Source organism: Podarcis pityusensis (assembly GCF_964106645.2).
Source record: "Podarcis pityusensis genome assembly, chromosome: 2".
In the NCBI taxonomy this organism is placed as follows: domain Eukaryota; kingdom Metazoa; phylum Chordata; class Lepidosauria; order Squamata; family Lacertidae; genus Podarcis; species Podarcis pityusensis.
This window is the reverse complement of record NC_138029.1, coordinates 37,837,071-37,855,084: the sequence shown is the minus strand read 5'-3', so window position 1 is coordinate 37,855,084 and position 18,014 is coordinate 37,837,071. Positions and strand designations below refer to the sequence as shown.

General features: G+C 42.8%; 1 long non-coding RNA gene across 2 annotated transcripts in view; it reads right to left on the bottom strand.

Moving 5' to 3' along the window:
• The window catches only part of LOC308470704, a 32,528-nt gene that overhangs the window by 3,541 nt on the left and 10,973 nt on the right, over positions 1 to 18,014 (bottom strand). The gene's annotated exons all lie outside the window — the stretch shown is intronic.

Genomic DNA, 18,014 nt, shown 5'->3' with positions numbered 1-18,014 from the left:
TGACCCAAGAAAGCCTTTGCCACAATAAATCTGCTAGTCTTTAAGGGGCCAATTCTGACTTGGTTGATTTTTCTGCAGCAAACTAATATGGTTTCTCCCATCACCACCCTGCTCTGTATCTTCTTGAACTATGGTATCAAATGCTACCAAAAAACAAATTTTATCTTTTCGATCTTATTGTCTTAACATTTATATTGTTTTCCATAGTGTGGGTTGCAGACGGTAACAACATCTCCATCCTTCAAGACTATGCATGTTTGCTGAGCCATTGGTGGGAGGAAGGCAAATATATAGATTTGACACTACTGCAATCCGTTTTAGGCTGAGACCTAGAGAAAGGCCGTAGCTCAGTGAGCAGGACCTAGCTCTGCTTTGCATGCAGGTTCAATCCCCAGCATATCCAGGTAGGACTAGGATAGACTCCTATCCGAAACCATGGACAGCCACTGGCAGCCAGTGGAGACCATACTGAGTTAGACAAACCAATGGTCCAATTCCGTATAGGGCAGCTTCCTATGAGCTGGGTGGTGGAATTATTTGGCAACTGAATAGTGACTCCTTGTTGCTGTATCCAAAAGTCCCTTGTACTGTGCAGTGAGACTTCCCTTCTTGTAACTCTAAAATTCTGTGTAACCTGGGATATTCAATGTGGGGCACAAGTGGCATCAGTGACACAGGTGTGTGTGTGCCTTTGTCTCTGCAATGCTTACCAATGTAGATCACACTAGGACACTATAGATCATTCAATTCATACCTTGCCTCTTCTCCCTTTTCTCCAATGAGCTCAAAGCAGCATATGTGACAGCTTCCAGCACACACACACTTTATCCACACAGCAACCCTGTGAGGTTGTTCTGTCTGACACATTTATAAACCAAAGGTTCAAAGCAGATAACAAACTACATACAACCAAAAACTACATACATATTTAAAATAAGACTCCCTGGACCAAGCCACCCCTATCGTTTGAAAGTCAACTGATTTTCTAAGTGTTACATGCTTTGCAAAATAATTTTTTTAAAAATGTGCACACGTGTGCTGGATGACAGGTTGGGAATGTAGTGCACGCAGAGATACAAGACACAACTGAAATTAGGGAGACGATCTAGGGGTTGGGTTGCATTTTCCCCCCCTGGTGCATTTTTATATTTTACTCCCCCACCCACAGAACCCATTTCATAAAACGCAATTATCCCAGGTGGCTGCCATGATTATTTGGTTGGAATATTACTATATTTCTATAAAGCTTATTTAGAAGCGGGGGCACAGGCATTGTTTACTGTTTGCTGCCTTAATGGAGGAGAGTGAGAAGTTTCTGCAGTGCAGGGCGGGGGTCTTGTGGAATTCTTGACATCCCATTTGTCATCCTATCGAAAGGAGAGGGGAGAGAGAAAACACAGAGATAAACTTGTCTGCAGGACTGACTCCAGCCAGGGGCTGTTGTCAATGAATATCCAGTTTGGGGTGGGGGAGGAAGAGGAATGGGACCTGTGACAGAGAGGGATCTCTGTTCAGGATGAGTGGCCCCATTGCACCACGCGACTCCTGTTTAAAAGAGGACCCGCCATAAATATTAAGAATAAAAGAGAACATAAATAATTAAAGCAGCTCAGAGTAAGTGGCTCCTGAAACGTCTGCCTGCTTTAAAAACTAATTACTTGGAGGGTAATCACCACCAGAAGCTGCATATATTTACCCACAATGCTTCCTGTCCTTCCTTCCTACATCCCCCCCTCAAATTCTTCTCTATCTCCTAATCATTATCTGAGACATTAATATTCAGAATTCTCTTTTCATCCACATCACACCATAAACTGTGCTGGACTCTTCCATCTCTCTGATTAATAACTTCATTGGAGCCTTATCCCAAAATGCTATAAATCCTCTCTAGAAATAACAACACAGGCGCCGGTGGCAGAAAGCACTGTAGCTTCCAAAGGGGCAGGACTGTCATTCCTAGAAGGAAAGAGTAGATTTGCTATACAGAAGAGACGAAGGTGCCTTGCTAAAGAAATGCTGGGCCCACTGCCCCTTTCAATGAATGCACCAGCTTCCTACGTTTGATGTGTGAAGAGGCCTAAGGATACTTAGAAATGATGCATGGTTCATTGTTGACAAAGCTACTGGCAGGAAGGTTCTTATTTATATATCATTAAACTGCTTCACCAATATTGCAAGTTATACCCAACTTCGATGGACAATAAAAGAACGAAAAGCAATGCTCATCTGTTAGTGAGAGATTAGGAAAGTATGCATGCTTAATACACTTATTGTATATTTATTTACCAACACAAAGGTGAAAATACTAATTCATAAAAGGGTAGCAAGAAGTTACTACAGAACTAGGTGCAAAAGTCTGCCAGAAAGATAGGCTACCTTCTCCAATACATGTATAACCCATCAAATCAGGACATAAGTACTTTAGGAAAAAATTATATTCCTGTCCCTGTATCTTCCATACTGCATATAATTTTCAGGTGAAATTAAATGTGGAAGGGCAAGGTGCAGTGTGTAGTTTTATTTTCAATATCAGAAGGCGAGTTTCAATGTCCTGATTTTCCAGGCATATTTGAGTCAATTCCAAGGGGCAGTAGTTTCAGAGATCAAAAGGTGAAACAAGTGTTGAAGGAAGAGGCAATGAAAGTGTTAAAAGTCCTGGGAAAAATAAATTGGAAGAATGGTATTTTGAGTTCTATTTTCCTGATCCTGAACAAGGAAGTTTCCTTGGAAAAGTCATCTACCAATCCTTATTTTAGTTATTCCTGTTTGGGCCCACCAATTCATTAACTATTATGAGTTTTTTGCTGTACGTCAAGTATTTCTGTGCAGAGCAGTCACATCAAATAATAGATTTATAATTGTTTGGCTGCATAAACATTTAGTCATTCTCGATAATGTGTGCTTCGCTTGTGGTAGCAACACATCATGGGTTCTGAGAACAAAGACAAAACAATGTAAGAACACAGATATCACCAATAATACATAATGCTTCCTCACTTGAGTCACCAATATAAAACCTCCTGGCCTACAATGACTGCAAGGCAGATTTATCAAAAAAGAAAACCTAGTGGATTTGGAAAGGAAACAAGAATTTTTGGATCAAGAAGTAGAACTTGTGTTAGCATTGACATTATTTTGAAGGCAAGTCAAACGAAGGAAGAAGAATGGAGACCTGAGAAAGAGTGGATGGGGCTTCTTGCATGATTTGGATTAAATATTAACTTGCTGTACTTGGTTTATGAGAATAAACACTGTTATTAATAATGCATATATTCATTATTAGCATGGCAGCAGACCACGATAGCGAAAATTGCACAAACAACTTCATTCAATCCCATTCATCTCCCCCCTTTACACTTTTCACCAACTCTCCTATTTATCTTACATATTTGATTATGGTGATCCATACCTTAAGAGTTAATGGAGATGTTTAAGAAATGTTTTGTTCAACTTCACAGATCCTCATAAATAAAAAAAGGAGAAAGCTCGCTTATTAACCACCTGCATTATAATTTCCTCAAGTGCTTCTTAACTTCTGGAGACAGGGATAATTTGTTATATCCGTTCCTTGTCTAGGGGAAAAGAAGAAATTCACTCTGAATTCTAGTGGTACACTGGAGGTGCTACTAGATGCGTGTTTCTTGTGGGGTGGAAGGTTCTTATGCCTACAAGTTCTTTTGCAGAATCCAAATAATGTCCTCAAAATGCCAGCCTGTATTTTTCAACAATTTAATCCAGATTTACCCCTTCCAGGGGAAATCTAGTAAGTAAAATAAAAACAAAAAGGCTGTTGCCAGTGACCCATTTGCAACATCTCAATTACCCATTTGGAAAATAAGCCTGCATTTGGAAGCATGCTGGGTCACCTGACTCCATTCATTTCCCAAGCCTTTCCCATGCCAGGAACCCCAAAGGCTGAACCAGAAACTTCATGTTCTACACCTGGGGCCTAACTAAAGAGACGTGAAGCCATCAGTCCCTGATATTGGCAGCAACGTGAAGTTTCTGCCTGGTGAGACCTATTATAAATAAGCCTTCTACCATTATCTGGTAAACAGAAAAGAACCTTTCGCCTCCAAAATTTCATTTTTTCCAACTCTTGCCACTGACCTAAGAAATCTGACTAGAGACCAACACATCATCCAGGACTGCTCCAAGTATAGATGCTCACAACCCTGACCTACACTACAGGCAACTCGGCCATTGTGTCATAGGCTCTGGTCCAGCTTCCCAGCATCCACTGGAAGGGGGCGGACAGAAGATGAAACCATGATGTGCAAGATCCATGTGTGAAGTACTTCTAAACCTTATGGGCCAGGTACAGATCAATAATTCATTTTCAACAAAAGAAGACACAATTTTACACCATACCACTGTCTGAAATGTGAGCAGTGGAAAATCAAGGCCATGCAAAAATCACATAGCAAAAGCTTTTGCTATTGTGTTCTGTCTTTTAAGATTTTCCTAAATGTTGGACTATTTCTAGCTTGCACTATTATATTTGTATATGTTTCCCCCTCCCCTTTCACTGTTCATGTGCTGTGAATAGATATTCATAGACATATCCCTGAATCAACATATTCTTTTCAGAATGCACCCTTCTTTGTTCGTGTATTTTCAATATGATTATTATAATGTCAGTATTGAAAGAGCTACACAGTGGTTGCAAGTTTGTTTCCAGGCCCAAGGTAAGGTGCTACCTGTGGCCTTTAACACCCTAGATATTCTGGTATCTGGTATTGGCAAGAATTGACTTTTTTCCTTTCCAGAATCTTCACCCCACCTTCTGAGGTTAGGTTGCAAGCTCTTGGAGAAAGGTCCCTCTCAGTGTAACATACAAACAATGTAACTCCATCCATAGGTATATGTGTCTGGCTCCTTCACTACTGCTCTATGCCATAACTTTCAAGTCCACCCTATTCTCTTGGGTTCTCTCTTCCTCTCAGTGACACCTCAATTCATTGTTCTGGTCCTTTTTATTGATTTTATGCTGCTTGTTGCTGTTTTTATTGCTGTTGTTCATTATGGTGCTTTAGTTTTATTGCTAGCTGCCTTGAAACACATGTAAAAGGTGAAATAAAATACGTAGGAGTAGAGTAGGGGCTAAGGAGTAGAAACTCGGGTATGTCAACTCTAGCCATAAGTCTGAAAATGTACAGGGCCAATCCTACTATTGGACAAAGTGAGGCACCTGCCTGAGGCAGTTGATGCTGCTGGAAAGGAACCTGAAATGAATAGTTGTAACAGCTCTGTGTGCTGGAACTACTGTGTCAACATACCTGACTCTACCCTGCCTCCAAGATACCCTGCTACCCTCAGCTATTATTTTATTTTTTTAGTCACTAGTTATATAGAGGTCTCCAAGCAACTCGCAATATACTTAAAACATAAACATCACAATACTGACACGTTCATACAAAAACACATGCAATTCATAAAACATACACAAAACAACACACACAGCCACAGGAATCTTTGGTAGCACACCAACCTCAAAAGCATTATCATTCTAGTCCATCAATAGCCCTTGGTAAAAATATAAGCTTTTACCTGACATTGAAGGTACTAGGTGGAGGAGAGTATTCTACAGATGGGGAGTCACAACTGAAAAGACCATCCTCCTTTGTGCATCCCTCAAAGAAGGGTCTACAAAGGACATCTAAAGGTCTGGGAAGGTTCCTATCAGAAGAGAAGTTCCAGAATACATTGAGGTCCTGAGTCTTAAGGACCTTTATAGGTCAAAACCAGCACTTTGAATTGGCCTTAGAAGTGTACAGGAAGCCAGTGTAGCTGCAACAGAATTAGTGTGCTATATCATTTGTTCACGTTAAACCAGTAAAAGTCAGCAGCTACATACTGTGCTCATTGAAACTTCTGAACCATTTTCAAAGGCAGCTCCATGTAAAGCGTATTGCAGTGGAGGACACTTTTACCACCAGCATTGAAGTAATGCTTTTGTAATAAGGAATGGAGGGAGCCCAGTCTGAAAATTTGCCTCAGGAAAAAAATGTCTTGGACTTGCATGTCTCAAGACCTGATGTTGCAGTAGATGACCCGATGGTCAGAAATTCAGCCTCTGGCTTTGTCCTTTTCTTAATTTATTCTGTACAAAGATGAAAGGGCATGGTTCGCTTCCTACCCAGTGACTCTTTCATACCCTATTTCCAAGTTTCTTCACCAACCCTGTTGCAGTTATAAGGATCTGCAATATGAATTTATCACAGACATGCTTAGTCAGAATAGTAACAGGAAAAATCAAAAGTGTAAACTCTGACTACACATCTTTGTCCAGTGGGCAATATCAGCTGCAGGACTGAGTCCAGTCAGGGGCAGTGGGCAATATCAGCTTTTCAACATCGTGGTGTATCGCCAGCCAAACCGAGGTTTGGCAATATACTGCGTTGTTGCAAAAACAAGATTCATTGGCCTCTGCCTGCGAGACACCAGGAGAAACTGCCCCAGCTCTCACCTCGAGGGCTGAGGCGGTTTCACCGCAGGCTGGGACAATGCAGCTTGTTTGCGCAGCTCGACTGGGGGGAGGAAACATTCCCCCCAGCGGAGACAGCCCCAGTGCTCTTGCCCTTCGCCAGCGGAGCATTGGGGCTCCTTTAACTACTCGCTGCAGGGAGCGGCAACTGCGCTGCCCTCAGCTGAGCAGTTTTACAGAGCCCTCACCCTGCCTCTGGCTTGCAGGAACCAGCACCGGGCTGGGGGCTCCTTTAACTGCTCAACTGAGGCAAGGACAGCTGCACACTCCTCAGTTGAGCAGTTAAAAGTTGTAGAGGGAGGAACAAGCTGTATTACCAGTACAGTTTGTTTCTCCCTCCCCTCTCCGTTGTATGAGGGCAGAGTGGGATGTCAGTTTCACTCAGCGATATAGCGCTGGTGAAACCGCCAACGCTCCCAAGTCCCTCTGCTAGCAGCGCCTGCTGGAGGAAGGAACTCTTGACTCCCTCCAGCAGATGCTGCTAGCGACATCACAGTCTGCTCCTCATACTGGTCCTGGGCGATATATTGCCCAGGCCTAGTCACAATGTCATACAGTGGTACCTCGGGTTAAGTACTTAATTTGTTCCGGAGGTCTGTACTTAACCTGAAACTGTTCTTAACCTGAAGCACCACTTTAGCTAATGGGGCCTCCTGCTGCTGCCGCGCCCCTGGAGCACGATTTCTGTTCTCATCCTGAAGCAAAGTTCTTAAACTGAAGTACTATTTCTGGGTTAGCGGAGTCTGTAACCTGAAGCGTATGTAACCTGAGGTATCACTGCACAAGGATCTGTGAAACCGGGGTTCAAATCGCCACCTGGCCATCAAGTTCACTGAGTGGCATTGGACCAGTCACTGACTCCCAGCCTAACCTCCCCCACAGTGAGGATTGAGGAGGGGGAGAACCACGTACACCACCGTAAGCTCCTTGGAGAAAAAGGTGGGATATAAATGCAATAAATAATTGCCCATAAACTCAAGAGACACAATTACGATGGAACTGAAGAATGGTATATTCAGGAGCAGAGAAGACAAAGAGGTCAACAAGTTGTCAGTAAACCAGAATGAAGTGACATAACCTGCAATGCAGACATGCTATACAAGACTGGCTCCCAATTCAACTGCAGGTAGAGATTGTTGTTGCAAAGTAGTGAGTCTAAAAGATTAAGATTTCCCTGTCTACTCAAACCCTTTACCTGCCAGTAATCAAAGCATAGTCATGCCAGTCCACCACCCTATTTAACATTTAAAAAAATTAAAATACCCTAAAACATGAGGTTATTTTCAGCTCCTGGAAAAAGCCTAGTCTCCTCTGATTCAGCTTGCTCAGATCATCTTAGCGATACAACTTTTGCAGAAGGAGGAAAAAATAAAACCTTTTCTCCATATCCTCAAGGCAAGTATATTTGGGCAAAGCAATAAGAGTGACTTTAAGAGGTTACACTGGGAGATAGCAGTTATTCCCAATAAGCAATCTTAAATAGAGTGCTGCTGACAGCAGCCTCAGGCAGGTTCAAGAGTTCCAAGATTTGCAACTAAGAGATTAACCAAAATAGATGTCTTATTACAGACGGGGTTGTATCTGAATCATTTAAAGGGCCTTCAGATGCTGTAATGTTTTTCCTCCTAAAAGCATTCAGCATTTCCGCTACTTTCTCTTGGCTTTAGTGGATAAGTAACGAGAAGTTGGAGATGACTCAGACAACTAGGAGACCTAAATTATCTGAAATTGCATGTGTGGATGGGGAAATGCAATAGTGTATTGATACACACTGGGACCCCCAATACCTTAGAGACTGCCTCTCCCTATATGAACCTACTCAGGTCCTGTGTCTATCATCCAAAGCACTTAGCGTAATAAGTATATTAGCACTGCAATGTTGTGGTGTTGCAGAATGACAACAACAATTTGTAGTTGCATAAACAGATGCACCATATGCAAGACATAGATGGAAGGAGTGCCACAGTAGCTAGGCATCATTTGCAATGTTCTCCCAATGCTAGTGTAACCCTGCTGGGGTTCTAGTCAATAGAACAACATCATATTTCCCCTCCTGGCTCTGTACAGGCAGCGACGGTTTTAGTTGCATCCAATATGTGCACAACCATGAACACACGTATCACATCAAACCCGGGAGTGACCTGAGAACATCACAAAAGCGTCACAAAAAGGAGTGGGTTGCATGCTTTCATTAAGAGATGTCCTTCCAGCCCAATTAGGCCATTTAAAGAACAAAGTCAGGTACTGAGGGTATAGTAACTTTGCCCACTGATACCACTGCAATACTTTCCTAACATTCTTCAGTTTAACTTGTGTTACTACACATATAAAAATCTCTATGCAGGCAACAGAACTTTTGGTTAGTGGGCAATTCCTTCAGCACACCAAGAGAACACATGACACACAATCATATCAACATGCTGCACATTATACTGAGAGTCCAAAGCAAACACTTGGCTTCTACAATATACCCTCTTCTAGATTTCAGTTCTCAGTGGAGCGCCTCATGCTTTTTATGTCCGATGCTGTTTTCTGTTCAAACCCAGGCCTGCCAACAAATTAGCAATAAACGCTAGCCTATAGATGATTTTCCATCTGCTCTTGGCTAGGCTGACTGGGAATGAAACCTTGCCCTTTCAATGGACACTTTTCTCCTCTGCACCTGATACCTGTACTGCATGTATGCAGGCCAACTGAAGCCAATCCCCCTCTTTTCACCCCTCTTTACAGAAAATAAATAGACAGCTAGCTCGAAATAGGTAGGGTCCCCTTTTAGATGTCATGTTTTAAGGAAAAGTGCAAATAAACTAGAGAGAACTCACAGTGCCCTCAAGACAATAAAAAGTCAGAAATTCAGGACATCTGAGAAACAGATTAAAATATGGCCATCTTTATAGAAGATGATGAAATGGAATAGACAACATCTTCACTTTTGAGCAGGTCAGTTTTACAGCAAGCTCTGGCTCAGCTGCTGTTCAGCTTGTTCTACTCAAGAGTATTTAAAAAGGCCAGCTACGCTGGTTGCAGATGTTTGCCCATACTTGTGGGGTTTGGGGGGCGGGGTGTGTTATTGCTTTTTTGCTTTTAGATAGATGTCTTTTGCTTGCAGCAACATCACAATTATTGCATGTGCCAGTGACTATTGCATTTCCTAAATACAAACAATAGTCTTAGAGAATAAGAGAATGGGGAAGAAGAAGGAGGGAACTGAGGGCTAGGGGCACTCCAGTTTATTAAGGAGGGAAAGGTTTGCTCCTTTGTTTATACAGAGGAGCATTCAAAAGCATTCAGTTGCCCACATGAAATGGAACAGTCCCAGCAGGGCTGGAGCACTTGATTACTCTGAATTTGCAAACCAATTTTTAGCTTAGGGCACCAGCATAACATCATGGGATTTTTTTTTTTTTTAAAAATGCAATTCATAACAATCACTGCTTTCCAAGGATACATTCTTGTAGCATCAAAGGAAGCTGGACCAAAGAAGTAGGCAAGGAAAGGAAATATATTTTCTTGGGGGTGAGAATACGCAGGGCAATCTGCCCAGACTGGGCTTGCTTTTGCCTCACTCTATAGAGTGGATGGTAGAGTCAGATGAGGATCAAGGTGGGCTGGCTTCACTTATGTGGATGCAAACTAGAAATACTCTTCCAAAGTACTGTTCCTGGGTTTTCAAGCAAGGACAAGCTGAATCTAAGGAAAACCAACAGAAAAAAACTTCCAAAATTCTTCCCCAAACTCTACAGGAAGGAGTCAGGGGGCAACATGTGAGCCAAGTCTTGCTTGGACTCATTCCAACTTGTGAATGACACACTAAGCAAGGAATTTCCACACAAACCACAGAACAGGGTTGGAGACCCTCAGGCTCTGCACTTTTCCCAGGCCACATTTCCTATCCTTTGACTACACCCCTCAATGACCCTACTCTGCACTCTCATTGGGAGCTTTTGCCTGGCTAGAATATATCCTTGCATGGTGATAATGTCTCTTGATTGCCTAGATCAGGTATAGGCAAACTCAGCCCTCCAGATGTTTTGGGACTACAACTCCCATCATCCCTAGCTATCAGGACCAATTGTCAGGGATGATGGGAGTTGCAGTCCCAAAACATCTGGAGGGCCGAGTTTGCCTATGGCTGGCCTAGATGAATGCAGAGATATGATTGGGGTGCAGGTGCATGAAAAACACACATTGCTCCTCCCACTTTTGTTTCTGGACTAGCCCACCAGTGTCATGTGGGCCCTGAAATGTGTCCATGAGGAAATGCAACCCTTGAGTTCATATTATTATTACTATCCTGCCTTTTTCCCAGTGCAGGGCCCAAGGCAGCTCACAGCATGAATTGAAACAAATACTACTAAAACACACAAGATCAATACAAATATTAAATAAACTAATTAAATAAGTAACTCTGTTAAAAACAGCACTGAACATACTTAAAACAATTTAAAAGCACACACACACACACACACACACACAAAGTACCACGGAAATCTGGTTTACTATAATGTTCAAATGCAGCCCATAAGTCTAGTTGGTTCACATATGCCTTTATGTCACCTGATGAATGTCCACTTGATGACCAGCTGCTGGACATCTGAAATCACTGCTTTTAAGGTAATCCAAAACTGCAATCTGTGATGGTCCATTCTTACATACAAGTCACCACACGATGTTGCAGCCATCAAGAAATGGACATGCATGTGTGAAGCAGCGCCTAGGAACACTTCGGTTACATTTCTTAATAACTAGTCATAAAACAGATATCAATTTAACTGCTTTTCGCACATCTCTCGTTACCCCTTTTCGGAGGCCAACACGACACCAGTTCTCTGTGCCAAGCTACCTTCCGCTCACCGTTCTCCAGTCCTCACTGTCTCTCATGACTACTTAAATTGTCAGATTTAACATTTTTATTATTTGTGACTGTGCTGTTCCCAGCACAATGATCCTTGGCTAGGTCCTCTAGGTGCTAATGTAGTAGTAATAATCATAATAATAATCATAATAAGAGTGTTAAACTATAACTTAGGACTCCCTGGGTTTTGTCTGCCAGAGTCAGCCCCTGCATATCGTTAATGTTGGGGGGTAGGTCAGGGTTGTGTTCAATGAAGCAGCCACACTATAATTTAGCAATTACTGTAACCCACACTTGTAATTTGAATGGTTTTCTACAAACTCTTACCAGCGCTTTCTCTCCACTTAGTTTAATGCCTAATTTGATAAGCTGCCTTTAACCCACTCAGCGCTGGCCTTTTTCCTAATGGCTTGAGGAGAAGAAATGCCACAATTAATCAAGCAGTATGGAAATGGAGAGGCTTGTCTAGTCCTTGGTGGTCTATTCTTCACAGACTTAACTGTGTAACCTTCAGGAAATCACCTTAAGCTCTCCAAGTCTCCCACACAGCCCATCTGCACAATGCTGTTATTGTTACCTACCTTGCGGTAGGGGGGAGGGCGTGAGGTTTAATTAATGAGGGCTGGTATTAGGAGAGTTAAATGCAATGTTTTATTACATGCTGTTCAGTAACTTGTATTTATCCCTTTCCAGTGGCATTTCCCACAGGTTCAAGGATTTCAGAACCGCAATCGCTTCAAGCTAGCAGTCAACTTAACCAGTCATTTAAAAGCGAACCTATATTTACGTTTAGTGCCATTGTGCTGGAGCAAAGCTCCGTTGCTAGTGTTTAAATGAGAGGCTCAGAAGCCAGGCTCCCAGGCCTAGAAGCTTTTCAGGAGACTCTTTGTGTAACTTGGTTAACTTCACGGGTCTTGGGATTTTGCCCTGGTATGTCAATATGGCAAATCATGGGGGTGGGGTAGGTCCTTAATAAAATCCAAAATCTCTCCCCCCCCTTCCACAATGTTAGGGCAGCCTTCTAAATGCAGTACAGTGGTACCTCAGGTTACATACGCTTCAGGTTACATACGCTTCAGGTTACAGACTCCGCTAACCCAGAAATATTACCTTGGGTTAAGAACTTTGCTTCAGGATGAGAACAGAAATTGTGCTCCGGCGGCGTGGCAGCAGCAGGAGGCTCCATTAGCTAAAGTGGTGCTTCAGGTTAAGAACAGTTTCAGGTTAAGAACGGACCTCCGGAACGAATTAAGTACTTAACCTGAGGTACCACTGTAATTAAAGGAGGCACTGTAAAAGGTAAAGGGATTGGTTCCCTCTGCCCTCCCCTAGTGTGGCCAGTTATATATTGTCAAAAAAGAGGACTGGCATCACCAGAAGAGAAAGAAGACAAAGGCGGCAGCAGTCGGCATAAAACTTGCAAAGGTAATTTATATGCATAGGTGCAAATGTGGAAATAATTGCTATAGTTTAAATATTTAGTATTTGTTTGATTAATTCATGTCCCATCCTTCCTCCCAAAGGAGCCCAGGGTGGCAAACAGAAAGCGATGAAGCAATAAAAACATTTAAGAACATCTTTAAAACAATTCCAATACAGATGTAGACTGGGAAAGATCTCAATTTAAAAGGCTTTTTTGAAGGAGGAGGTCTTCAGAAGGCATCAAAACAGAGATGGAATTCAACAGGAATTCCAAAGTGTAGGTGCCACGACACTAAAGGCCCAATTCCCATACTGTGTGGAACGGACCTCCTGATAAAATGGAATCTGCAGGAAGCTTGTATCTGCAGAGCGCAGTGATCAACTGAGCATAGAAGGGACAAGATTATCTTTCAGGTATCCTGATCCTAAGGTGTATAGGGCTTTATACACCCAAAACAGGACCCTGAACTCAGCCTAGTAGCTAATTGACAGCCAATGCAATTCTTTTAATAGCTGAATAATGAATTGGTAATATCCTGCCCCTGTGAGCAGTCGAGCCACTGCCTTTTGCACCAGCAGCCGCTGCCAGATCCAGCCTCAAGAGCAGCTCCACATTGCAGTCATCCAGTCTGGAGGTTAACAGTGCATGGATGAGTGTTGAGGCTATCCCAGTCCAGAAACAGCCCTAGCTATTCTTAGCAGTTAAAGGTGGTAAAAGGCACCGATGTCATCTAGGCCTCCAGCAATAACGATGGATCCAGGAGCAGCCCCTGACTATGAACTGCTCTTTCAGGGAGAGCACAACTCCATCCAAAGCAGGCAATTAACCAATTATTCAGACAAAGAAACCACCCACACATAGTGCCTCTGCCTTGCCAGGAATCAGTCAGTTTCTTGGCCCTCGTCCAGTCCACCACTGAGTCCAGGCACCAGTCCAGGACTTGCATGACCTTTCCTGATTCAGATGTTAGAGAATAACAGAGCTGAGTAGCATCAGAGTACGGATGACACCTTGCCCCAAATCTTCTTCTGTCCAATGGCTTCCTACAGATTTTAAACAGCATTGGGCACAAGCTACTACCCTACAGCACCCCACAGCATAACTGCCAGGGGACTGGAACACAACCAACCAATGCTATATAGGGTTGCCCTACGTCCAGAATTTCCCAGACATATCCAGGTTTCGGCCATCAGAAACAGCGTCTGAGCGGAAATCGCTGAAATGTCTGGGGAAATCCAGATGTATGGCAGCCTTTCAGAAGTGTAGATTTTGGTGAATTTCATTAACTCTGGCAAAAAATAAAAATGCACTTTTTTGAAATATGGCAACCCTACTATAGAACTACATTAAAGCAGTGCCTCCGATAACCATCTCATTACGTCACCTCAGGATACTAATGGTATGAAAAGCCACTGAGAGATCAAGTAAGAACAGAAGAGTCACACTTTCCTTCTCCCAATAAAGGTTACCCATCAGGGCAACCAAGACCGATTCAATCCCATTATCAGGCTTGAACCCAGCCTGAAATGGGTCAAGAAGATAATATTTGTCTCATCCAAGAGTATTTGCAATTGTTGCACCACAACTTCTTTCTCTAAGTGTTTCTCAAACTTTGGTCCCCTGCTGTTGTTGGACTGCAATTCCCATTATCCCTAGCTAGCAGGACCAGTGGTCAGGAATGTTGTAGTCTAACAACAGCTGGGTACCCAAAAAAGTGCCCTAAAAAGTGAGTATTGACAGTATGAATACTTCTCACCATAGCAGGGAAAGCACCTGGTGATTTGTGGACCTGCTTGGTATGCTGACTGGGTGCTGCTAACTGTTCATGGGTAACTTTAAGGCTCTTGCTCTCCCTTATGACTGGATAGCCATCAAATTGAGGGCACCTTCAAAACAGAAGACCATGCCCCATAAATTAGGACAAATGGTGACTCTACTTCCTGGTAATTCAAACACTGCCTGTGGCATTGCAAATAAGATAAGGCAAACCCTTGATAAACACTGGCTTGGGTGACTTTTGCCAGAAAATGGGACCCTGAAAGAATATGCAACCACTGTGCATCCTATCTAGTGTGCTGGTTCCTTTTCCTACTTTGCAGGGGTACAATTTCAGGAGTTGGAGTCACACACATGCATTTCAGACCACACAGGATTCCTCAAGAGCACACATATCTGGCTTGCATTGTGAGGTATGTAACAGGCAGACTGGCCCTTATTTTGCTGAGTGTCACCTGTATCATTTGCAGGATAGAAGGCATGGGAATCTGGGAAAGCCTAGCCACAGAGTTGGCAGGCAGTAAAACAGACATGTAAGGCACAGAATTCTGAGTGTGGATTAGTCAGAGCGATGAAAGGAAAAGGAACAGGTGGAGGAGGAGAAGAAATGTGCAATGGACAATATATTTGGGTTACTTAAGATATTGCTGGGAGGCGGGGGAGTTAAACCAAGGGTGAGATTCAACAGAGCAACAGAATGTTCATTCCGTCTTCTCCATTCTGTGCACCTAAATCTGTTCCTGGGGTTCACTCAACCCTCTGGAGCAGATTTGGGAGGCTGTGGGCTATATGCAGGGGGAGAAGAGGTGGGGAAAGTATCTTTGCACATGTGGAAATCCTTGACTCTACGGTTCTCAGTCGTTGAACACCGCCCCAGGCAACTGAATTAAACTGAGTATTTGGATGGGTTTGTCTATTAGTAGAAAATTCACAGAGGTAATAATGTCACTAGAATTTTATTATGAATTATAGTACTTTGCCATAAACTTTGTCAGAATATCAGTTGGTGAATCAATCTTCCCTTATGTGGTTAGAGTGTGCAGTTTCTGTGGAGTTGCACACTTTAAGCTGTCCCCTTCCTGTCTCACATGTACTTTCCTACTGAGAGACTGGAAACTTGCCTGCATAAATAGACTAAAATTAAGGGGGGTTTTTTATTCAGCAGCCATAGGTCACATTCACATTTCTGGGCGGATGCAGGGGTACGCATACCCCTAAACATTTTGTGAATCTTTGCACTTTTGTCCATTTATTTATTTATTTTTCCCTGTTTAAACTATAAAATGGTGATTTTCTTGAGTCAAAATGAGAGCACCCCTAAACTTTTTTTTTTTAGAAAAAAAGCACTGAATGTGACTAATTTAATAAGCAAATCAATTTCAGTGGGCCTACTTTAAGTGAAACTTAGTTGGCTACAATTCCATGCCTATAAGGTATCCTTACGTTTGGGAATAGGTTAAAATCCAGCTGTGTGCAGATCTGCCTAATTTACTGGGTAGAAAACAAGGACCTACATTATTTGTGATTGTTTGCTTGACACTGGTCACATCGTTGGGTATCTCGTAGACATTATTGTTTCTGTAACAATGTAGAATATCCTTTGATAATCAGTGCTGAGGAACAGGTGTGTAAATTTAAGCAGATGGCACTTGGATGTATGTGTTTTTGCTTTAATTCCTTAAAAAAAAAGAGTTATTTAGCTAATAGCATCGTAGCAAGCAGTTTCTATCTCTAACAACATGACATAATTCCTTCTTGAGAACTTGGCTCCTTCTGGAGAAGAAATGGGGTGAACTCTTGAGTGAGCTCTCTTTTTCTGAACAGCCATTTCAGGAGGTGCAACACAGATTTCTCACCCACCCTCTCGAGTGCAAGAAAATGGCGGCACTGGCTGTAAGAGCTCCCTTTTCTTCCTTCGAGTCACCCCCTTCCTACCGCTCATCTTGACACTGTGAGACAGATGGCTGTAAATCTCTCGGATGCCTGTGTTTGGTGCCTGCAGGTTAGGCGTGCTGACTTATTAACACACAGTTTTGTCACTCAACCTTGTGGGCAAAGAGAGAAGGGAAAACAACGCAGCATAAAACAAATTTACAGCCGTTCATCCTAGGCTCATTTGCATAGCACACAACTCCCCTTTCCCTTACCATGCACATCTTCGTGTAATTAATTAATACCACATTCATCAGAGTTTAATTCATGTTCGTGTAGTACACAAAGATGTGAAGGGGGGGAGAAGGGGCTGGAGAGACCCTCCAGTGGTACGTTTCAGCTCCAGTATTCCATCGGAGCTTCGGTATTAAGCTTGGTAGAGCTTAATTAGACCCCATGATAATATTAGATCACTTCCTGCAGTTTCCGTGTCATCTGCTTAGAAAACATTTTACCGCTCCCTACTGCCAAGACTGTGCCACGGAAACCCTGCTGTCTCTCAGAGATGGCACGCGCTCGCGAAGGCAAGACAAAATGTTTTTGCAAAGCCTCCGTTGACTGCCAAGTGGAAACCCACAAGCGTGCATTGCAGTTTGGTTGACAAAACAACGTACACCATCTGCAAGCTTGGCTCCTGCCACTGGATGCAGCATCTTGCATAAACAAAACTGTAACCAAGGTGTAGCCTGTCCAAAATATTCTTACGAGCTCTTAGTACTGGTAATTGCAGGGGTCCTTCCCTCCTCCCATTTATCTACTTTTCTTTTTTTAATGACCCACTTTCAGAAGCAGCATATCCTCTATTGTCAAAATTCCCATGCTACCTTAGCCACAGCAAGAAATCCCACCCGGAAACCCACTAGGGTAGGGTGGGGGGAGATGTGCATTTCTCCACATCGCTTTACTCTGTGGCAAAAAAACCAACAACAGTGAACCTAAGCAACAAACAAGTCACATTCCAACCAATATGGAGCATTAGAAGACAGTCATAGCTACTTGGAGACCCTCAGCAAAAGCATCCAATCTTTAAGGTAACTTAATTGTCTGCAGTTTAATTTGCACTGGTCCACCACTTGTGTTAGGATCTATGTATGTGCCAATTTTTGTTTTCATTAAGCTTATGAATTACATCTTCCCTCCATCCCCCCCTCCCAAAAACAACAACATAGCAACAATTCATTCATCAGCGCTGTATGACGAGAGTCGCCTGGGGGGGGGGGAGCTTTCTTTGATAGACCACAAACACAGATGCAAACAGAAATGGGATGAAAATTAAAATGAGTCTATTGGCTGGGAAGAAAAGTCACAATCCCTCATCAAAAAAACAAAAAAAACACCTTTGCTCGAACATGTTTGTTTGGTATTTGCCGATTTTTTCTTTTAAGTCTGCTCTCAGCATTAAAAATGAACGTGCGGAAATAATGGAGGCAGAGGGAGGCTAATTTTCTTTTTAAATCCTTTGCCAAAAACAAAGACTGAGCCAAACAAAAGCGGAAAATATATACTGCCCAGCGTGCCGAGGTATTCAGTGTGGGATCGGG